We start from the raw sequence: 24,704 nt of genomic DNA, 5'->3' as shown, positions 1-24,704 counted from the left end.
AAGGACACAGAGGGAGAGGGAGGAGAAGGAGAGAGAGGTAAAGAAAATTTGCTGTAGCTCTAGAGAGAATTTTCTGTAGCTTTAGAACCTTAATCGCCCAAAGGGCTTGTTAAAACACAAATAGCTGTTTGCTGGGGCCCCAGATCAGGGGCCTAAGAATTATCATTTCCAACTAATTTACAGGTGATGCTGATGTTGCTGGTCCAGGCTCACACTTTGAGTAGTATGTTCTAGAAAGTTAAGTAGAAGCTATTATCTCCAGAAACTAATTTTACCAGTTTTAAAAAAATTTTGAAGGAATAAATGATCTTAACAACTACCATTACCAAATCATAAAAAGAACCAAATATATAAATGTGTCCTACTAAAGATATCTCACTATATATAAATTTATACTTATAGAAAGAAATTATAATACATTTTTTCTGATTATAGAAGATATAAATGACCCTTTTTTACAACTTAGAAATTAAAAACTTAAATCAACTAAAATTTCCCACTCAGAAACAAGTATTGTGAACATTTTGGAGCATTTCCTTCTGGTCTTTCTTCTATGGCTGGTAACTTTTGATTGTTATAGATAAGAATGTTTTAGAAAAAGGTAAGTGGACTAACCATAAAGAAAAAAGGAAACAAAATCAACAGTTTAAATTAGAGTTAAATCCATTAAAAATTAATAATGATCACAGAAGTAAAATTTCTTTAGATGGAAAAGTAATAGACTTGGAATTGTATAGAAAAATAATGGTGCAGTCTGGGGCATACTATTTTAAGATCTACTATAGTGTATTAATATTTTGTGGTGCTATTATTTTATCAAGTACTGATAATTGTGCCTTGAAAAACTTGACTTTATAAGATTTTCTGAATTCTTCACTGTGTTTTATTATAACCTGGGGCCAAATTTATTTTCCATGGGAACACAGCTCTAGTTCTATAATGGAAGTCAATGGGGAAATCAGACCATTTCTGGAAAGTTACTTTGCAGCTGACACTTATGGAATATACCATGATTTTAAAAGTGAGATGCCCACTTCCTATGTTCTTTTTTTATGCTGCTAAGTATTAGCATTCACATTAACAACACAACAGCCCCTTTCATGCTGACAAGCGACATTAAATCTTTCAATCCTCAAGCCCATTTTTGTGTCAATAGACCCGAAAGAACAAACACATTTCTGACAGACTCTACTTTCCTTTTTAGCAATGGAAGGGTACACGTAATGCTTCATATAAAAACAATCTGATTTTTACCTTTGAGACTGTCATCATATATATATTGGTTTTTAAGAAAATGTTTATCATCATATTTAAGCATAGCAGAAAGAAGACTCTTCATTTTTTAGCAAAGAATGAAAGTGACATTTCTGTTTTCTAGCCTCTCTTCCCTAAATAAAATAGATTCATTCCAGGGACTTGCTAGGCAGAAGCACTTTGCAAAGGTCACTTACTTGTAATCTATTTGCAATGCAAATTACTAAACTGTTTGCATATTGCAGAAAGCTCAACATCTGTATAACACAGAGAAAAAGCCAAAGATAACAAAAAAGGGAAAATGTGTATGTTCCCCATTTATCATAACACAATTTTTCACCAGCTAAAACATGTCCATACATATTTGGTAGTGATACCGAATTTCATAAATTTGTTCTTATAGAACAAAAACTGATTTCAGAAATTGTCTCGTACCCAAGTGAGGAAATCTGAAAAATTCTGAGAATGGTTTATCTTCAAAATAACAAATGGAAAGCAGCCCAATCTCTAAATCCTTCACTTATCTTCAAAGAGATTACTTTGTAAAAAGGATAGATGGCTGGGAAGTCAGCATTGAAATTTTTCACAATTGCAACCATGTCACCAAATCCTATTTGGGACTGCAGGTAAGAAAAGAAGTACACAACATCACTCCATATCATCCCTGTATTTAATGTGGGAATTTTAAAAACTTATTATTTTATCTATATTGTTTTTTAGAGATCTTGCTCTGTTACTCAGGCTGGAGTGCAGTGGCACAATCATAGCTCACTGCAGCCTCGAACTCCCAGGCTCAAGCCATCCTCCCACCTTAGCCTTTCAAGTAGCTGGGACTACAGATGTATGCCACCACACCTGGCTTCATATGGGAAATTTTTATTTTGTTTTTTAAGCAGCCACTAAATACAAGATACTGGGGTGGTATCATGCTAAGCACTGTGGTCGATAGAATGATCATTAAAGCCTTAATCTCTACCCTGAAGAAGTTTATAATCTAATAGTACAAATAATTCTACTACCATCGATTTGCATGCGTATAAGACTTTATCACTTATTATATACCTTTCCTTCCATTATATCCCATATTCTTTAAAACAACCTTTTCAAAAAGGCAGAGCAATATTACCATTCAAATTTTAGAGTTGTGGGAGCTAGATAAAAGGCAGTTATCCATTTAGGGTTAGAACGTAGACACTGTAATAATCCATGGCATGACACCTAGTTCTTTTCATATAGAAGTGTATTGTTTACAATACACTTTGCCACCTTCATGTGGCAAAATTCAATATTCACTCCTTTATTTTTCTTTTTAGGTCTCAGCAGCATATGACACATTTAGCTACTTAATTTTTGTGACACAGAAATGAAAAGTTTTCTTTCTCACTTCCTCTCCTCTGGTAACAATTTTTTTTTTTTTTTTTTTTTTGCTTTGCTTTGTTTTGTTTTGTTTGAGACAGAGTCTCTGTCACCCAGGCTGGAGTGCAGTGGCATGATCTCAGCTCACTGCAACCTCCGCCTCCTGGGTTCAAGAGATTCTCCCGCCTCAGCCTCCCAAGTAGCTGGGATTACAGGCGCGTGCCACCATGCCCAGCTAATTTTTGTATTTTTAGTAGAGATGGGGTTTCACCATGTTGGCCAGGCTGGTCTCGAACTCCTGACTTCAGGTGATCCACCCGTCTGGGCCACCCAACGTGCTGGGATTACAGGCGTGAGCCACCATGCCTGGATTCCTCTGGCAACTTCTATAAAATGTCAGAGTAGAGGGCTTGGTCCTGAGCCCTCTATCTACATTCTCTGTCTAGTTGATTTCAGCAATTCACATAGCTTTAAATATCATCTATATTGATGACGCCCAGATTTATATCTCTCCTATCCCAATCTCTCCTGAGACACAAACTTTCATAATCAACTGTCTACATATCATCTCTACTTGAATTTTTTAAAAAATGATATCTGTTGATATTTCAAATGTAAATTCCTTTCTGAAAACCCTCTAATAACTTTCTACAACACTTGGAAGAAAATACAAAGTCTTTCCCATGATTTACATGGCTCTACATGATTTGTCCTCTACCCATCCCTGCAATGTAAGCTCATGCCATTCTCCCTTTAAAGTACTATGCCTAGCTACATCAACCTTCTTTCTGTTCCTTGGACATACCAAGGTCACAGACAACTCAGGGCCTTTGCATTTGTTGTTCTCTCTGCCTAGACTGTTTCTTTCCCACCAAGCCATTCAGTCTCAGCTCAAAAGCCACTTCCTCTTAGAGGCTTTCCCCAACCATCCAATCTAAAATATCCATCCACATCACTGTTACTCTGGCCTATTTTTTCATCTGAGAACTTAATCACTATCTGACATTATCTCTTTTGTCTATTTTTCTTATTTCTTATTTCAATCTGTTTATTGCCTACCTTTCCCTACTTAAAAATATGGTCCATGAAAGTAGACCTTCTCTGATCACTGACTCATCAACATCTAGACGTGTGCCTGGCACATAGAAGAAATAGTAGCAGTAACAAAAGAAATGAAAATCAACAATAACGACAATGTAACTGTACCTAACCTTTTTAAAAAATAAATTGTGTGAGCTGCTGTGGAAGACTTCCCATGGATTAACTCATTTAATCTTCACAACAGCTTTCTGAGATAAAAAAATAATTGCATAAGGTCACACAGCTAGCATGTCACAAAAATGGAAATAAACTGAGTGTGCCTCCAGAACCATGTTCTTAACCAGTAAGCTATATAGTTCTTAAGAAATATTTGTTGAAGGAGTAAAGGCTCATTCTAACACTGCATAGGATGACACCACTGAAGGCTGGGTCATGGGCTGACTTGAGTACTTAAAAGCCTGAAATCCCTTTTATGAATCTTAAACCAATTTCACAGCAAAACTCATTTACTGAGAATATTTTTACAGTACTATTTCATTGTATTTGAGAATGCATTTTAATCCCCTCGTTTCATCAATCTGAACATCTTAAATACATTTTAATAACAAGGTTGGCTTCAATCATATTTATTTTAAAGCTATATATGTAATAGTGAATATGTTTATCAGTAGAATGATGGTCAGCCTAAATTAAGTTTGTGTCTTTAGACCTGAATGTTGCTCTAGTAGATATTTTAGTAGATATAATGTTTAATTTTATGTCAATTTGACTGGGTTAAAGGATGTCCAGATAGCTGGTGAAACACTGTCTCTGGGTGTGCCTATGAGGGTGTTTCTGGAAGAATTTGCATGTGAATCAGTAGACTGAGTAAAGAAGAACACCCTCCTCAATGCGGGTGGGAAATGATCCCATTTGTTGAGTGCCAAGATAAAACACCAAAGTGGAGAAGGGTGAATGCTCTCCCTCTCTTCTGGAGCTGAGACATCCATCATCTCTTGCCCTGGGACATTGACACTCCTGTTTTTTGGGCCAAGGGACTGGGACTGGGGCATAAACAATTGGCTCCCCTGGTTCTCAGGCCTGTGGATTTGTATTGGAACTATACCATCAGTTTTCCTGGTTTTTTCGCTTGCAGAAGCTTGGAAGTTAGATGGCAAGATGTCTCAGTCTCCATAATTCTCTCTCTATATATATAGATGTATAAAATATTCTTATTTTATATAAAAAAGAAATATATATATATAAATATATATTTATAAATATATATATAAATATATATATATATAAATATATATATATATAAATATATATATATATATTCTTTTTCTCTGGAGAGAATATATATATATATAAATATATATATATATATTCTTTTTCTCTGGAGAACCCTAATACAATAGATAAAATTTAAAACTGGCCATTTTGTTTATCTCCTATATTAGAGAATAGAAATTAAGAATACTGTTTAAAGAAAATAAGTCTTTTTATTTTTTTGTAAGAGAATCTTGTTATGTTGCCAAGGCTGGAGTGTGGTGGCTATTCACAGGTGCAATCCCACTACTGATAAGCACGAGAGTTTTTACCTACTTTGTTTCTGACCCGGGCTAGGTAACCCCTGCTTAAGCAACCTAGTGGTCCCCCGTTACTGAAAGGTCACCATATTAATGTGGACCTTAGTGCAGATGCCCAATCAGCCTAGCGCGTTATAGCCCAGAACTCCCGGGCTCAAGCAATCCTCTCATCTCAGTCTTCTGAGTAGCTGGGCCTACAGGCATCTACCACCATACCCAGTAGAAATAAGACTTAAATGTATGTAGTGAGATGCCTCACAAAAAAAAAAAAAAAATTACTATAAAATGCATTTTATGAAAGGCTAATTGCCAGGACACAGTGGCTCATGCGTGAAATCCCAGCACTTTGGGAGGCCAAGGCAGGTGGATCACTTAAGGTCAGGAGTTCGAGACCAACCTGGATGTGGTGAAACCCCATCTTTTCTAAAAATACAAACAACAGCAGGGTGCAGTGGAGAGTACCTGTAATCCCAGCTACTCGGGAGGCTAAGGCAGGAGAATGGCTTGAACCCAGGAGGCAGAGGTTGCAGTGAGCCGAGATCATGCCACTGCACTCCAGCCTGAGCGACAGAGCGAGGCTCCATCTCAAAAAAAAAAACAAAAAAACAATAAAACAAAAAACCAGCAAGGCTATTTGGTGGCTTACAGGCAGTTTTGATTCTAGAAACAGAATGACATTTTCATGTCGTAGAGATACAAGGTATCTTTACAGCTACCTGTAGATTTCTATTTATAATATAAAGTGGGTATATCTTTAACAGGACCTTGTCTATGGAGAAGAGGAAGCTTGTTTCATCAGTAGAGATTTGATCTGGGTTACTGTTACTCCTTACTCGGGGTTAAGATTGAATATAACTGGGACTTAAGAAAGTGTATTGTAAGGCCGGGCGCAGTGGCTCACGCTTGTAATCCCAGCACTTTGGGAGGCCGAGGCGGGCGGATCACGAGGTCAGGAGATCGAGACCACGGTGAAACCCCGTCTCTACTAAAAATACAAAAAATTAGCCAGGTGTGGTGGCAGGCGCCTGTAGTCCCAGCTACTCGGAGAGGCTGAGGCAGGAAAATGGCGTGAACCCGGAAGGCGGAGCTTGCAGTGAGCCGAGATCGCGCCACTGCACTCCAGCCTGGGTGACAGAGCGAGACTCCGTCTCAAAAAAAAAAAAAAAAAAAAAAGAAAGTGTATTGTAGACCATTATGATTGGTGTGACTGAGCCAGGCAGCCTGCCCTTAGTTGTGTTTTGGCAGCACTGAAGAAGCCAATGGCCATATTTAGGGTGACATGGGAAAGCTGGTTATGGACACACTATATAACTAATGCTAGAACCTCTCCTAACACAGTTCCCTGAGAAACTACTGAAGGCACTGGTAAGATCAGCAGCCAAAGGGCATTTGCTCCTGAATACCCAGATTTCCTGGCATTTGGTGCCACAGGAGAGAGTGACAACTATAAAAGCTTCAAAGAACAGGGCACTCTGGGGAGGATAATTAGACTATTCCAGGATCAAAATGTAAAGTGACCTCTTCCCATCTGTTTAAGCAACTTTGGAAGTCCTTGAAATATTTAAAGAGAAGAACTCTGGGAAAAAAATGGACCTTCCAAGATGAAGGTAATTCAGAGTAATTTATAACCTAAAATAAATATAACCTTATGGCGGTGAAGTGGGACATATCTAATACATATAAACTTGTCAAGTATGAGAGGAAAATAAGAAATTCAATGCAATTTTCCTTTTACTAGTCCCCTTTCAAATTCCTTGTTCTACAAAGACAAATATTTCTGATTTTTCAAGCATGAAGTTATTTAAGATAACTGTAAGCTAAAATCACATCATCTTCTCCCTAACAGAAGTGTTCTTTGCGGGGTTTATAAACTAAAATGTGTGCAGCATTTTAAAACACTGCAAGGTAAAATGCTAATGTTTTGAAAATGTTATTAATTTGAAATCAGTTTGGTATCAGTCATGAATCTGGAAAGTTAATTTATAAAACATTTATCATAAGTCCCACAAAGCATTTCCTTTTTTTTTCTTTTCTTTTGAGATAGAGTCTCACTCTATCGCCCATGCTAGAGGGCAGTGGCGTGATCTCGGCTCACTGCAACCTCTGCCTCACAGGTTCAAGTGATTCTCTTGCCTCAGCCTCCCATGTAGCTGGGATTACAGGTGCCCAGCACCATGCCCAGCTAATTTCTTTATTTTTAGTAGAGATGGGGTTTCATCATGTTGGTTAGGTTAGTCTCGAACTCCTTCCTGATCTCAAGTGATTTGCCCACCCAGGCCTCCCAGTGCTGGGATTACAGGAGTGAGCCACTGCACCCAGCCCACAAAGCATTTTTATCTAGGGAATCTCATCTAGGGAAGCAGTGATCAGAATTACTTGGGTATTTATGCACTATATAGAATTCTCTTAAAGCTTTTATCACCCACGTTTTTGTGTGACTATATATGAATTTCTAGATTATATTCCTTAGTAATATACTAACAGTATGGACCTAAAATTCAACCTGAGATAGTTGTAATTCCTCCATAAGCTTATACCAAAATAGAAACTAAGTTATTTCCCTTATACTTTAATGTACATTTATATTGGTTTTGACTATTTCAGGTAGCTGAAGGCAGGTGTTATACCCCCTTGCCCTCTAACTGATCCTATTGGTAAAGTAGGATCACTTCATCAATGCTATGTGTAGAAAACTGTTTATCATTTTACTTAATTTTGATGTAAGGAGTAATTGTTACTACAAAAAAATTGTTCCATTAGAATTAGAAAAAGCATTAGCAGAGCACTGGGGAATGAAGAGTTTATAGAGCGCATAGATACTTGAGTCAAATCAGTTGCTACGATTTTTCATCTTCATAGGTAGTACATTAGTTACTTATAATTTTCATTTTAAAAGCCTGAAATATTAAATATCATTACTGCTGGATTGTTGAAGAACATGGAAAAATCAATTTGAGATCCACTTAACCTTCACACAAGCTTTAGTTAACAACCTGGCATAATTACCCATTTAAATAAAAGGAAGTCACAAATATACAATCTATTAAAATATAGACAGCATTTCCACTTTTTAAAACCTGTCAGAAAAGATTCCTCTTAATGCTAAAAACAAAACATGAATTTTTCCATTTAATTTGGATAATTTTTAGTTAGAAATTAACATTTCAAAGAAATGTACTTTAAAAATAATATTAAAATATGTGAAACTTACAAACCACACATCATGTGATGAATATGCATTGACAAGTATTTACAAATATGAAGCATTAACAAGGATAATATGGAATGCATGTATTAATTTTTATTTGGGTTCAACATAATACTTTAAAATAGTTCAAGATATAGACTAAAAAATTCTGTTAAAAATCAGATTATAGGCCAGGTACGGTGGCTCACGCTTGTAATCTCAGCACTTTGGGAGGCCGAGGCGGGCAGATCACCTGAGGTCAGGAGTTTGACACCAGCCTGACCAACATGGCAAAACCCCATTTCTACTAAAAATACAAAATTAGCCAGGCGTGGTGGCGCACACCTGTCATCTCAGCTACTTGTGAGGCTGAGGCACGAGAATTGCTTGAACCCAGGAGATGGAGGTTGCAGTGAGCTGAGATTGCACCATTGCACTCATGAGCGAAACTCGGTTTCAAAAAAAAAAAAAAATCAGATTATAAAACTGAGGCATGGCTATCATTACTGCCACCCATTAGAGCAGTTTGGGCGAGGACTCAGCCAGGACCAGGCCAGGACACAGGTGAGTAGCAACTATCCTGGTGGCAGCCCACCAGGACAGCCTCCCCCCAAACCTTCCAGAGGAGAATCAGTCACCTCACTTTTGCACCTCTTCCATTACTCTGACGCCCAATGTGGGGTTACGTCCATGTATTAGTCTGTTCTCATGTTGATATGAAGAAATACCCGAGACTGGGTAATTTATAAAGGAAAGAGGTTTAATTGACTCACAGTCTCACATGGCTGGGGAGGCCTCAGGAAACTTACAATCATGGCGGAAGGCACCTCTTCACAGGGCGGCAGGGGAGGGAATGAATGCCAGCAGGGGAAATGCCAGACACTTATAAAACCATCAGATCTCATGAGAACTCACTATCATGAAACAGCATGGAGGAAACTGCCCCCATGATCCAATCACTTCCCAATATATCCCTCCCATGACACGTGGAGATTATGGAGACTACAATTCAAGATGACATTTGGGTGGGGACACAGACAAACCATATCAGTCCATAATCCCTTCTGGGGATCAGAATCACCAGATTTGTACTATCTGAAGTATTATCAAGTACCCTGCTTCTCTTTTTTACCTCCTGCCCCATTGGAGTAGCCATTTTCTTAGTGCTCTCTCACTACCCAAAGAGTAGATCTTCTGTTAAAATAAAAAAAAATTAAAAAAAAAGAAATAAAATTGAGGCATAGGACATTTAAATAATATAAGAAAGATAGTGTAGTCAGTGGTGAGGATTTTGAACCAGTCCTCAGTTTTTAACATAGAGGAGGTAACTATGCTACCAGAAAGATAAAAACATTCTGCAATGACCCCACTTTTCCATAAATGGTCTGAGTCAGCTAGGATAAAAAAAATGCTTTTAAATAAGCCTCCTGTGAAAGTCACAAATGTGGCAGTTATTAGAGAGATAAGAAGTACACTCAGCACTCTTAATTTTCTCTATCCACTTTCTTTATTCACTCTCTTGTGTCTTTTATGTGTCTGTCTTTTTATCCTTCCTTTGAAGACAGTTTAGCTTTGCATCCTTAGTCACCCAGCAGAGTGATTTCTTCACTCATTTATTCAAACATTTTGATTAAATGCCTACTATGTGCCAGGTATCTTCTAGGTGCTGATGACGGAGTAGTGAATATTCAGACAAGGTTACTGCTTTCCAAGGAGATGCCACTCGAGTGGGGGAAATATATATTACACAAATACAAAACATTTTTTAAATTGCAAGTTGAAAAGTGTGACTGCAGGCCAGGAGTGGTGGCTCACACCTGTAATTGCAGCACTTTGGGAGGTCAAGGCGGGCGGATCACGAGGTCAGGAGATGGAGACCATCCTGGCTAACATGGTGAAACCCCGTCTCTACTAAAAATACAAAAAATTAGCCGGGCGTGGTGGCGGGCGCCTGTAGTCCCAGCTACTCAGGAGGCTGAGGCGGGAGAATGGCGTGAACCCGGGAGGCGGAGCTTTCAGTGAGCCAACATAGTGCCACTGCACTCCAGCCTGGGCGACAGAGTGAGACTCTGTCTCAAAAAAAAAAAAAAAAGGAAAAGAAAATTGTGACTGCAAAGCTTAAGTTGTTGTAAGAATGTATATTTGGGAGACTTAATAGACTTGTGGGGGACAGGGGTAGGCCATGAATCTGGAAATGCTTCTTGAAAGATGACACATTAAAACTCAAACCTGGATGGTAAGAGCCAGAAGGAGTATTGTGGTAGCATGAGGGAAGGCGTGGAAGGATATTAAATATTCTAGGAACACAAAGAAGATGAAAAATGCCTAGAATACTAGAGACTACGGAGTTAAGTGGGAGTGAAGAAGGAGATGGTTCCTGAGGTAAGCAGGAACCAGATTCTATAGATCTATTAGGCATTTAAAACTCTTTCTTGCCCAAAATGTAAGTCATTGACAAGGTTTAAACAAAGAAATGGTAGGATCAGATTTCCTTTGCTTAAGGTATAAAAAATGGTGCCTAAATTAAAACACATATATACACACTAACAACAACCAAAAACCCTCAGACTAATTTAAATGAAGCATAGAATACGATCTAAATGATAGTAAGTCTATTTGCTAGTTCGTACTAATGAGAAGAGTATGCAGTATGTAAATATCTAATTAAAGTACCTTTGATAAATTATTGAGAATGTTACACAGAATCAAAGGCAGTTAAAAAATAACAGGTGTTAGGCAATACATAACTATCAAGATTGCCATATAGTTGTGTTTACCAGAATACAGGAGTTATGGTTAAACATTTTTGAGATTGATGTGTATGTTTTGGAATGTCAGTATTATTATTTAATATTCATAGTAGGCATACACAGATGTTAATTAGATAAGGTCCTACCCCGAGCCCTACCTCACACTCAGTTCTCAGCATCATTTATCATGCTGTGATAATATATAAGAAACTGCTAGAGATTAAATAGAGAAAAAGAAAGTAAAGTGATAAGACATGGTTTCTAACCCTCACTGAATTTATAAACTAGTGTTAGGAGACGATAAATAACAGCAGAGCCTCAGTAGCAGAAACTAATGTTTATTGAACTCTTACAAGGAAGCAGGTACTGAACTAAATGCTTAACAAGCTTTGTCTTATTTAACCCCCACAATGGCCTATATATGCTATTATTAACTACATTTTACACATGATGAAATTAGCCTCAGGGAGACCAACTAACTTTTTCATCACGATCTAGATAGTATGTGGATTCAGACAAAACTATGTTTTAAACCAGCATGTTTAGCCCAGTTTGCTTCCTCTGTTTTTGTTTTGTTTTGTTTTGTTTTTTGAGACGAAGTCTCGCACTGTCGCCTGGGCTGGAGTGCAGTGGTGCGTTCTCGGCTCACTGCAACCTCCGCCTCCCAGATTCACGCGATTCTCCTGCCTCAGTCTCCCAAAGAGCTGGGATTACAGGCGCCTGCCAACACACCCGGCCAATTTTTTGTATTTTTAGTAGAGACGGGGTTTCACTATGTTGGCCAGGCTGGTCTCAAACTCCTGACCTTGTGATCCACCCGCCTCAGCCTCCCAAAGTGCTGGGATTACAAGCGTGAGCCACCGTGCCTGCTCTGTTTTTTTTTTTTTTTGTCTTTTGTTCTTTTAACTAGCATGTGGTAAAATAAATTTCACATAGAAAGGCTTGACTTTGGAATCATTAGGAAGTCTCACAAGGAAGTAACTTCCAAATTCCATCTTGAGGTATGGAAAGGATTTTTCTATCCAGAGAAAAGACACTCCAGGCAATGAGAATCGTATGAGCAAAGGTCTCAATGTATCTAGAATTTTTTTTTTTTTTTTTTGAGATGGAGTCTTGCTCTGTTGCCCAGGCTGGAGTGCAGTGGCGTGATCTCGGCTCACTGCAAGCTCCGCCTCCCGGGTTCACGCCATTCTCCTGCCTCAGCCTCCCGAGTAGCTGGGACTACAGGCGCCTGCCACCATGCCTAGCTAATTTTTTTGTATTTTTAGTAGAGACGAGATTTCACCAGATTAGCCAGGATGGTCTCGATCTCCTGACCTCGTGATCCGCCCACCTCGGCCTCCCAAAGTGCTGGGATTACAGACTTGAGCCACCATGCCCGGCCTCAATGTATCTAGAATTGTTAAGGAACTGGGACTATTCTGGGATAAGGTAGTTTGCACAAGCAGGGAGCTATAGAGGGGATAAGCCTGAAAAGGAATGAAATGCATGTTAATGTTTTCAAGTTTCCTTTGTAGGTGATGAGTTATCAATATTTTTAATCAGAGGAGTAACATGACCTTACCTGTTTTTAGGTATCCAGTTTGGCAACAGGAGAAGGATAATTTGGAGAGATGAGAGATTGGACATAGGGGGAGCATCTGGGAAGCTAACAGAACAGTACTGCAAATGGAAAGCAGGGGATAGATATAAGAAATATGGGTCGGGGGAGGTGGCTCACGTACGTAATCCCAGCACTTTGGGAGGCCGAGGCGGGCGGATCACCTGAGGTCAGGATTTCGAGACCAGCCTGGCCAACATGGTGAAACCCTGTCTCTACTAAAAATACAAAAATTAATCAGGCATGGTGGTGCATGCCTGTAATCCCAGCTACTCAGGAGGCTGAGGCAGGGGAATCGCTTGAACCTGGGAGGCGGAGGTTACAGTGAGTGGAGATCACACCACTCCACTCCAGCCTGAGCGACAGAGTGAGACTCCATCTCAAAGAAGAAAAAAAAAGGAATACGGAAGAAGCAGAATCCATGGAACATGGTGACTGACTAGATATTAGTGGCTAGAGAGAGGGGAATATTGACAATGCCCCTTGAGTTTTACAGCCTGGCTGACTCAGTATATTTTGTGTGAGCTTGTGTTTTATCAGAACTTGAGAAACAAGTAAGGGAGCACTATTTTGGGGGCAGAGAATAATGACTAGTTTTAAACAAATCGAGTTTGTGGTATCTGTGAAATACTGGGATAGTGAAATCTAATAGGCAGTTGAAGTATATAGGCTTCTTGATAAAATGGACATCAGGTTGCATGGCAGCAGTAAGAAATACAAAGCCAAAGCAAATGGAGCAAGGACAGGAAGACTTCCTCTTAGCCAATCGGATCGAGATCAGGATGGTACTTTAACAAGGCTCCCTTAACATTCTTGTTGGTTCAGTGGACATTCCTTTAGTCCGAATATGCTTGGCCTTGATATACTCCCCCCAAATATAGGATATTCTGGAAATATCTAACTACAGAGCAAAATATCAGATCCTGCAGTCTGTGCTAACAGTTTCAATTATTATAAAGGATGATTTTACTACAAATATCAATGAAACAAAAACTGTACTCAGTGTGAATTTTGCCAAAGGGAAGGTCCCTGGGGAATCTAGTTTTATTGAACAGTGACAGAGCTAGGGCAAAAAGGAGTTTAAGAAATATTACTACAGATTCAAGAATAACTGGATACAGTTATGAAATTATTTAGAAATGGTGATGCCAAGTGTCTGCGACGATGTTTCTCATTATATTGTGCAGTCTTTGTGAGTGTGTATTTTAATTTTTATGGTACCAGGTACTTCTGATATGTCTGTTGCTTTGGAATGAATATGTACATATTTGGGTTTGATTGGACCCTTTAGTATAATTTTCTGAATTCTTTGGACATTTTATTTCCATTTTTCCCATTTTATAAGTATTTTTCCTACACTTATTTTCAAATGTCCCATTTTAGGTTTGAGAATTATACTGAATTATAGATAGTGTCCAATCATGCTTTTTCAATCTAAGTAGTGGTTTCAATTCAGCTGATACTGCTTTTCCACTTCTTGTTTATCTTTGCTTACTTAACTAAAATCGCCAATGAGGTAAAGTGGCAACAAAAAAGGAAATGTCTTCCAAATCAAGTTTACTAATAAAGATAAGAGCCAATTCTGGCCGAGTGCGGTGGCTCAAGCCTGTAATCCCAGCACTTTGAGAGGCCGAGGTGGGCGGATCACGAGGTCAGGAGATCGAGACCATCCTGGCTAACACGGTGAAACCCCGTCTCTACTAAAAATACAAAAAATTAGCCCGGCGTGTTGTCGGGCACCTGTAGTCCCAGCTACTCGGGAGGCTGAGGCAGGAGAATGGCGTGAACCTGGGAGGCGGAGCTTGCAGTGAGCCGAGATTGCGCCACTGCACTCCAGCCTGGGGGACAGAGCGAGACTCCGTCTCAAAAAAAAAAAGAGCCAATTCTGTGCATTCAAAAGATCTATGAACTGAGGCAAGAGATTTAGCCCTTTTTATATACATACAGGATGATCTGTGGAATTTACATCCCTCACTGCAGATACAAAATAAAGCAATTTGAGTAGAAATTCTGCAAGGTTGCTTCCAGCTGTATAATGCTAGATTCTATAAGTATTCAGGTAAAATGAAAGCACTAACATCTTGATAAAAAGTATTTTGATTTTTTTCTCATGAAAACACTTGAATATAGTATTTAAGCTGGTTGTTTAGTGTATGTAAACTCCCTATTCTAGAATGAATATACTTTGCCCACCTTTATGTCTTATGATCTCTAAAACAGGGTTAAGAACCTTGCAAGTACATGGCAACCTCATACTGAATTTAACCTACAGTAAACTATCTCAACGACAGACATGTTACTCTGAAATAAAATAATGACATTGAAATACTATATATTTTCTAACCCAATTGCTTATTAAAGACTCTCATTTCTTTTCCATGTGGGCTGTTTGATACCCCTGACATTAGAATTCCAACTTCTAGTTGTCCAGTTTGAAGATCAGAATCCATTCATGCCATCACCTTATATAAATTTTCTCATATGGTCATGTAAACCTAACCTTAACCCTGATATCCTCCTACTTAATAAAACTGTTTGCATGGTTGAAAACAAGTGCATTTCAGGATATAAAGTACTTTAATATAATACTTCAATCATAGCAGTCAAACATTTCAGAATGTTTCCCTGAATTTATTCAATATAGGTAATAGCCCAACTCTGGGCCAGAATTTCCACTAGGAAAATTTTACTTTTGCAACAAAAATTTTTTTGCAGACAATACTACTTTTTGTTTGTACTGTATTTCCTAAGCTGTTCAGCAATTCCTTTTCTCTTTCAAGGTTTCCCTAAAATATATGCATTTCTATGTACATGTAGGTATGTATGTGTATATACTTATATGTATATTAAGAATTTACTAATTTTACTGGGTCACTGGTGGATTTTGTGTTTTTTTCCTAGTATCAATTTAATATATGCCTTAAATATGAAATTGCATTATTTAACTCTGAAAGACATTTTTAACTTTATGTGGAAGAAGCTATTTGAATACAGTGGCATTACTTCCAAAGAACACATTTCTTTTCTTCTTTCCTTTGTTAGAGATAAAAATGTGCCCTGTGAAAATTTTCTGCTTGAGGAAAACAAACAATAACCAAATAACTTCAGTAGTGTTCAGTTTGTGACATGGATATAAACTAGAACTGTGAATCTATCTTTAATGTGTTTGCTGTCTCTAGGTGTCTCTGACATCTCAAAAAATTACATGATCTTAGGGACCATATATATTTCAATGTCAATGTGTTATTCAAAGCCAGCTCTTGGACTGAAAAAAAGAAAAAGGAAGGATCTTGAAGAGATAGTTGCACTCCTATATTCAATGCAGCATTATTCACAATAGCCAAGAAGTTGAAAGAATCTACATGTCCTTCAAGGAATAAAGAAAATGTGGTTTATACATATAATGGAATATTATTCAGTCTTTAAAAACAAAGACATCAAAAGGCTGGGCGCAGTGGCTCACGCCTGTAATCCCATCTCTTTGGGAGGCTGAGGTGGGTAGATCACCTGAGGTTAGGAGTTCAAGACCATCCTGACCAACATGGTGAGACCCCATCTCTACTAAAAATACAAAAGTTAGCTGGGCGTGGTGGCGGGCGCCTGTAATCCCAGCTACTTGGGAGGCTGAGGCAGGAAAATCACTTGAACCTGGGAGGCAGATGTTGCAGTGAGCCGAGATTGCACCACTGCACTCCAGCCTGGGTGACAGAGCAAGACTCCGTCTCAGGCCGGGTGCGGTGGCTCACGCTTGTAATCCCAGCACTTTGGGAGGCCGAGGTGGGCGGATCACGAGGTCAGGAGATCGAGACCATGGTGAAACCCCGTCTCTACTAAAAATACAAAAAATTAGCCAGGCATGGTGGCGGGCGCCTGTAGTCCCAGCTACTCAGAGAGGCTGAGGCAGGAGAATGGCATGAACCCGGGAGGCGGAGCTTGCAGTGAGCCAAGATTGCGCCACTGCACTCCAGCCTGGGCGACAGAAGAGACTCCGTCTCAAAAAAAAAAAAAAAAAAAAAAAAAAAAAACAGAAAGAAAGACATGTTGTCATATGTTACAACATGGATGAGCCTTGGGGACATTATGATCCATGAAATAAGTCAGTCACAGGACAAATACTGTATGATTCCACTTACACGAAGTATCTAAAGTAGTCAAACTCATAGAAACAGAGAGTAGGTGGCTACCAGGGGCTGAGGGGTGAGGGAAGTGGGGAGTTGCTATTGAGTAGGTTTAGAGTTTCAGTTATGCAAGATGAAAATTTTCTAGAGATCTGTGGTACAACATTGTGCTTATTATTAACAATGTACTGTACATTCAAAAATTTATTAAGAGGGTAGATTTCACGTTATGTGTTTTTACCACAATAAAGGAAAAAATAGGCAAACTTCTATTTAGGTCACTAACTCTACAGACACACACACACACACACACACACACACACACACACACACACACACCAAATCTAAATTTTTATTTCTATGTTTAAGTAGTCATATGGCTCTGTGCAAGTTCAGGAGAGAGGGGTCAGTGACTTTCTCCTTCTCACCTGGGCAATTCATTATACACAGGCTTTGATTAGAGCCCAGAGAAAGCATGTGGTGTGTGTGTGTGTGTGTTTGTGTGTCTAAGAATGCAGGAAGGGCAGAAAAAATGCCAGTAGATGTGCCCAGATAGACCCTGAGATCCACATTTTAGAGCTACTTTGTGACAATGTCGAGCAAAGGCTTCTAAGTGTTACACAGAGTTACTATGAAAACAGCAATGGAATTAGAGGTTCCATTGCTGCGCCCAGCCTTTTGATGTCTTTGTTTTTAAAGACTGAATAATATTCCATTATATGTATAAACCACATTTTCTTTATTCCTTGAAGGACATGTAGATTCTTTCAACTTCTTGGCTATTGTGAATAATGCTGCATTGAATATAGGAGTGCAACTATATAAAAAACTACAAGAGAAAAGTTCTATGATTGAGCCAACCATAAGTGGAGAACCTGGCTGGTTCCCTCACATGTGCTCTCCCTTTTGTAATGTCCTGGTGCCTTGGAGGACATGTTACTCTCTCAGAATATTGAAAGTAGTCATTGGCTGGTCTAAAGACTTTCAGACATAGAGAAAAGCTCCAACAACTGATAGAACAGGTTATATATACCAGTGTCCAGTTTAGTGAAAAAGTTTCAAAAAAATAAAAACCAAGACACTCTAATTGTTCATATATGCTTCTATTGGATATCAATATTTGAATCACTCTGAAATAAGATTTAATGTTTGTTTCTTTTTTAAATGTGGGCTCTTTCCTTTTAGCCTCTCAGTGTTTTCTCATTTTAGAGAGGTGGGTGGGGGAAAGTGATTTTCACTCACTTACATGTAAAACAAAAATATGTCTCTTTTATCCACAAATGCCCAGACATTGTTAAGACATAAGAGCAAAATGTGCCAAAATGTTAGACTGTTAGTTATTTTGCATAAAACACACATCCAAACACATATTAACTGAACAGCAGATGGCAGAGAAAAGAAAATCAGTTACATTGCAGTGTGGGTGAAACATGCCCAATAAGTTCTGTAAAGATGGAAACCTGGGCATAAGAGAAACCATATTGAGTAAGCAAATGGAATGCCTAATCTGATTCTTTCATCTTCACTGTGTTTGATTTATCCTGCCATAAATACAGTATCATTTTTATCATGATGCCTTAAGGCTATTTTTCATGGAAAGGGAGGGGTAAACAGAATATGTTTACATAGTAACACATTTGGGGAAATCATCCTGGAATAAATACTTTTAATGATGTATAGTGCTTCCTAATATTCATTAGCGGGTGAAAATTAATTTAGATAAAAATACTAATGTACTAGGAAAAAATGATGAATGTGGCTGTATATTAGTCTAGAAATATAAGTAGTATATATATTAGAGCTCATTTTATGAATGAAATTAATAAATTATTTATATATTTTAACATCATCCAGTTTATAAATTATTTTTTCTAATTAAAAGCAGAAAAATAGGGATAAGTATCTAAAATAACATATGGCAAATAATCTTTAAAATATTTGCACACTTACTACTGATTTAGGAATTTCAGCTTAAAAAAATCACATTTATCTAAATCAGATTGAAACTGAGACGTTTACTGAGATGTAAACAAGAGCAACGATAGATGCTACGTTCAGAGAAAGCAATGAGATGACTTAGAACTTAAGGAGCTAGTAACATAGTTGTTTTTTGTTTGTTTGTTTGTTTTTTGATACAGAATCTCACTCTGTATCAGGCTGGAGTGCAGTAGTGCAATCTCAGCTCACTGCAACCTCCGCCTCCCGGGATCAAGCAATTCTCCCACCTCAGCCTCCCAAGTAGCTGGGACTACAGGCGTGCACCACCATGCATGGCTAATTTTTGTTTTTTTAGGAGAGATGGGGTTTCACAATGTTTGCCAGGCTGATCTCGAACTCCTGACCTCAAGTGATCCACCTGCCTCAGCCTCTCAAAGTGCTGGGATTACAGGCATGAGACACCCCGCCTGGCCGTTAAGAAGCTAGTAACATATTTCTATAGCAAAAGAGTGATCTGATTAAACTAGACTCTAAAATAATATTTACCTATATGTTCTGATACTATTACAAAATCAGAAAACACAATCCCTAAACAATAGAGAAAAAACTGGTTGCTTCTGGAGGAACATCTTTGTTTTTAAGTGAATTAAGAAGGGATTCATTAAACGAATTGTGGGGAAGGGTATGCTATTTAAAAAGCCAAAGTATCAGGGAAATGTCAACTTGGAAAAAGGGTTAAACATATAACAGGCTGGGTGTGGTGGCTCACGCCTATAATCCTAGCACTTTGGGAGGCAGAAGCGGGCAGATCATCTGAGGTCAGGAGTTTGAGACCAGCCTGGCCAACATGGTGAAACCCCATTTCTACTAAAAATACAAAAATTAGGCCGGGTGCAGTGGCTCACGCCTGTACTCCCAGCACTTTGGGAGGCCAAGGCAGGTGGATCCCCTGAGGTCAGGAGTTCGAGACCAGCCTGACCAACATGGCGAAACCCTGTCTCTACTAAAAATACAAAAATTAGCCAGTAGCCAGGTGTGGTGGCAGGCACCTGTAATTCCAGCTACTCAGGAGGCTGAGGCATAAGAATTGTTTGAACTGGGGAGGCGGAGGTTGCAGTGAGCCAAGACTGTGCCACTACAATCCAGCCTGGGCGACAAAGCGAGACTGTCTCAAACAAAAACAAAAACAACAACAAATAACAATGAAATTTCCTAGGCCGGGCACGGTGGCTCATGCCTGTAATCCTAGCACTTTGGGGAGGCTGAGGCAGGCGGATTGCCTGAGGTCAGTAGTTTGAGACCAGCCTGGCCAACATGGTGAAACCCTGTCTCTACTAAAAATACAAAAATTAGCCAGGCGGGGTAGCAGGCACCTGTAATCCCAGCTACTTTGGAGGCTGAGGCAGGAGAATTGCTTGAACCTAGGAGGCAGAGGTTGCAGTGAGCAGAGATGGCGCCACTGCACTCCATCTTCAAAAAAAAAAAAAAAAAAAAAAAGACAAGAAAGAAAGAAATTTCCTAAGCCCACAGATACTTGCCCATAAAAATAAAACCTGTTGAGTACTATTATTTTAGAATGCAGGGACACAAATTAATTGTAACTATTCAGTTTATAAGTGGTGGGCATCTTTTTCAAATAGATTTTCAAACTGCTTGTAGAATAACCTCCTTTTCCTGTATACTTTTAATCTGCTCCTGTTTCCCTCTTCTAGAGATGACCAATTAAAAATACTCCAGAGACTTCTTATGTGAAAACACAAAAGAATTCATACATTGCTCCCTAGGACAGTTGTGCATCAATTACCATGGCAGGCCATGAGTGAATCTTTGCAAACTGCAATGCTGAACTTAATATATGCACATTTGCAAAGCAAAAGGATATTAATCAATCATGCAGAGTCACTGAGTACAGCTCAGCAGAACTGCAAACCACAAACTTGCTTTCCTTTGATGCTACTTGGCTGAAACCTCAACTCAAGCAGCAGTGTTGTCCTTCTGAAACTAGGTTTGGTGCAGATCTAGACGGGCTGAAAATGGTATTGTCACAGCCCATTATAATTTTCATAGTAGCTATCTTGAAGCTCTAAGAATCAAGTCTGTTTTGCATGCATGAAAGCAAGCTCCAAGTCCCGGGCAGGTGGATAGGTGGTTATTTCTGGCAGCAATTTTGCTAAGTCTCTAAACCAGCCCTGCTTTAATTAGGAGCTTTTCTTCTGAGTTATTTTGATGTTAATAATATATGGCGGTCGCATTCCTTGTACATGTTCCCAAACAGTGATACAAACATTATTAAATCTAATCAGTGTTTATGGAGTATTCCATATGCTACCCACTGTGAATCTTTTGAAATGTCATTTTAGTGGATAATGCATAAAGAAGGGTTGGTATATACAATGACATGCTTTTGTTCCTTCAGTCAATGATTTTTATGAAAAATTTTCTACAGATGGTAGTTGCTTTCAACTTGTATTTGACCATATTTTAAAAAGAATATTTTTTGTTAGACTTCTATACAACAAATATTCAAATTCACAAAGACTTCCTACTCCAAAGAATACAATAATTAACTTTCCTTTTACTAAATTAAAGAACAGAAACAATACTGCAAATGTCTTAAAGTAGATCAAGTTTAAATGAAGCCTCTTAGAATTACGCATTAAGAAATATTTAACCTTTTCTGAGGATCCGGCAAGATGGCAGAAGTAGAGCAGAAGAAGAAGCGGACCTTCTGCAAGTTTGCCTACCGCGGCGTGGACCTGGACCAGCTGCTGGACATGTCCTACGAACAGCTGATGCAGCTGTACAGTGCGCGCCAGCGGCGGCGGCGGAACCGGGGCCTGCGGCGGAAGCAGCACTCCCTGCTGAAGCGCCTGCGCAAGGCCAAGAAGGAGGCACCGCCCATGGAGAAGCCGGAAGTGGTGAAGACTCACCTGCGGGACATGATCATCCTGCCCGAGATGGTGGGCGTCTACAACGGCAAGACCTTCAACCAGGTGGAGATCAAGCCCGAGATGATCGGCCACTACCTAGGCGAGTTCTCCATCACCTACAAGCCGGTAAAGCATGGCCGGCCTGGCATGGGGGCCACCCACTCCTCCCGCTTCATCCCTCTCAAGTAGTGGCTCAGCTAATAAAGGCGCACATGGTTCCAAAAAAAAAAAACAAAAAAACAAAAAAACAAAAAAACAAAAAGAAATACTTAACAAGAGTTGAAAACTAGGCACCACACCTAAAATACCTAAAATAATATTAGGCTGAGCGCAGTGGCTCACGCCTGTAATCCCAGCACTTTGGGAGGCCGAGGCGGGCAGATCACGAGGTCAGGAGATGGAGACCATCCTGGCTAACACAGTGAAACCCCGTCTCTACTAAAAATACAAAAAATTAGCTGGGCATGGTGGCAGGCGCCTGTAGTCCCAGCTACTTGGGAGGCTGAGGCAGGAGAATGGTGTGAACCCGGGAGGCGGAGCTTGCAGTGAGCCGAGATCGCACCCCTGCACTCTAGCCTGGGCGACAGAGTGAGACTCCATCTTAAAATAAAATAAAATAAAATAAAATAAAATAAAATAAAATAACATCAAGATGAAAAACTAAGAAAGGCAAAACTTGGTCTTGTCTAAGATAGCTGAGTAACTGCCCAGACTGGACAACTATTGAGCATTATAATGTCCTTCCTACTCTCTGTATTAATGATCAACTACTAATATTCAAGGTAGCCATTAAAAGTAATTCTCACCAGATGGTCCTATATTCCTGAAGATATGGATATGTATTTTCTCTCCTTGAGCAATACTATTAGGCAAATTATGGCTCTAAGAAGCAGAGTTGCAGATGCAGACTGCACTCATCAGACATAAGGCCAACCACAGAGCCTCCTGCACCTGCAGGCAGTGGACAATGGAGGCTGTTCATTTACCTCTTCATCCACAGTCATGTGCACAAATGACAATGGTCATCACCAGGGTCAGTGTTTCTACACTCTAAGATGAATGATACATGTTTAAGAAAAATAATTTACTGGCCAGGTGAGGTGGCTCATGCCTGTAATTCCAGCACTTTGGGAGGCCGAGGTGGGCGGATCACCTGAGGTCAGGAGTTCGAGACAAGCCTGGCCAACATGGCAAAACCCCATCTCTACTAAAAATACAAAAATTAGCTGGGTGTGGTGGTGGGTGTCTGTAAGCCAAGCTACTTGAGAGGCTGAGGCAGGAGAATCACTTGAACCGGGAGGCGTATGTTGCAGTGAGCCAAGATCGTGCCACTGCACTCCAGCCTGGGCAATAGAGCAAGACAGACTCCATCTCAAAAAAAAAAAAGACAAGAAAAATAATTTACTTTGATAACTTTTCAGCAGTCTCATAGAGATAGTTTAGGTTATCATTACCTGACTAGAGAATATACAAAGAGCTGACCTGTGGTGTTTTCCTGTAGGCATTGATATATTTGAGTCTAAGTTGCACAGGCCTTTTATACTCTACTATAGGCAGGTTCCTCCAGATCTCTTGAACCTTTGTGTTGAGTACAGACTATCACAATCTGTTTATTAGCGTAGATAGAAAAAAACAAGAACAAAAATTGAGATGCCGTCATTAAAAACAAAAACGCATGAGATGAAAAGCAAAAATTCTTTTTGCAAAAGATAGATTTAAAAAATATACTATTTGACTAGTTCATTGTATCTACTGTGAATGAGGGGCTGTTTTGTCATTTTCCTGATCTTACGATGCTTTCCAAACAGCTGGCAGGCAGGCAATGTTTTTTATAGTTAATGAAAGGAATTTTATATGAAATGACAGTGCAGTTGCCATCTGAAAATATTAAGTGGTACATCAGATTCTTAGCTACAAGAGGTATTTATTTGCTCCTTTTATTATAGCTTTCTATAGGAGTAAGTAAGGCACTCCTCTCATGAGCCCCACATCACCCGCTGTGGAAGCCTTGCCAGAACCAGAGCAAGGGACTTCTCGAATGGGAATATCATAGAAAATATCACTTGTTATCTATTTAAATATGTTTTATTGAAAGGAGAGTCATCTGTAGGCACCAAAGGGTAGCTGCTTCACTTAAAGTCGGTTATTATCAGAGTCAAATTAGATCTAAATACCGAGCACACAAATGAGAGCCAAATTTTAAAATTAGGTTCAACAAGTTATTTGATTTAGCCTATAAAGAGCCTCTTTTTCTGACCTTTTTTTTTTTTAGACAGAGTTTCGCTCCTGTTGCCCAGGCTGGGGTGCAATGGCGTGATCTCAGCTCACCGCAACATCTGCCTCCCGGGTTCAAGAGATTCTCCTGCCTCAGCCTCCTGAGTAGCTGGGATTACAGGCATGCACCACCACTCCTGGCTAATTTTCTATTTTTAGTAGAGACGGGGTTTCTCCATGTTGGTCAGGCTGGTCTCGAACTCCTGACCCTCAGGTGATCCGCCTGCCTCGGCCTCCCAAAGTGCTGGGATTATAGGCATGAGCCACCGTACCCGGCCCCTGAGCTTACTTTTTAAGAACAGGCATAGGCCGGGCACAGTGGCTCATGCCTGTAATCCCAGCACTTTGGGAGGCTGAGGCAGGCGGATCACCTGAGGTCAGGAGTTCGAGACCAGCCTGGCCAACATGGTGAAACCCCGTCTCTACTAAAATATACAAAAATTAGCCGGGCGTGGTGGCAGGTGACTTAATACCAGCTATTTGGGAGGCAGAGGCAGGAGAATCATTTGAACCTGGGAGGTGGAGGTTGAAGTGAGCCGAGATTGAGCCACTGCACTCAAACCTGGGGTATAAGAGTAAGACTTCTCTCAAAAAAAAAAAAAAAAAAAAAAGAACTGGGATAAACTTAAGAATAAATGTTAAAATATTTCTATTTGTAGGAATATATCATAGTTTACAGCAAATA

At 39.5% G+C, this 24,704-nt stretch overlaps 1 protein-coding gene and 1 pseudogene across 2 annotated transcripts in view; one reads left to right on the top strand and one right to left on the bottom strand.

Moving 5' to 3' along the window:
• Positions 1–24,704, bottom strand: part of DIAPH2 (diaphanous related formin 2) — a 938,691-nt gene that overhangs the window by 263,515 nt on the left and 650,472 nt on the right. The gene's annotated exons all lie outside the window — the stretch shown is intronic.
• Positions 21,509–21,977, top strand: LOC100580549 (annotated as a pseudogene). Its single transcript, XR_001113916.2, has one exon. The product of XR_001113916.2 is annotated as a 40S ribosomal protein S15 pseudogene (transcript).

Source organism: Nomascus leucogenys, chromosome X, assembly GCF_006542625.1.
Source record: "Nomascus leucogenys isolate Asia chromosome X, Asia_NLE_v1, whole genome shotgun sequence".
Classification (NCBI taxonomy): Eukaryota; Metazoa; Chordata; class Mammalia; order Primates; family Hylobatidae; genus Nomascus; species Nomascus leucogenys.
Note: the sequence above shows the minus strand (reverse complement) of the source record. Positions and strands in the feature narration are given on the sequence as shown.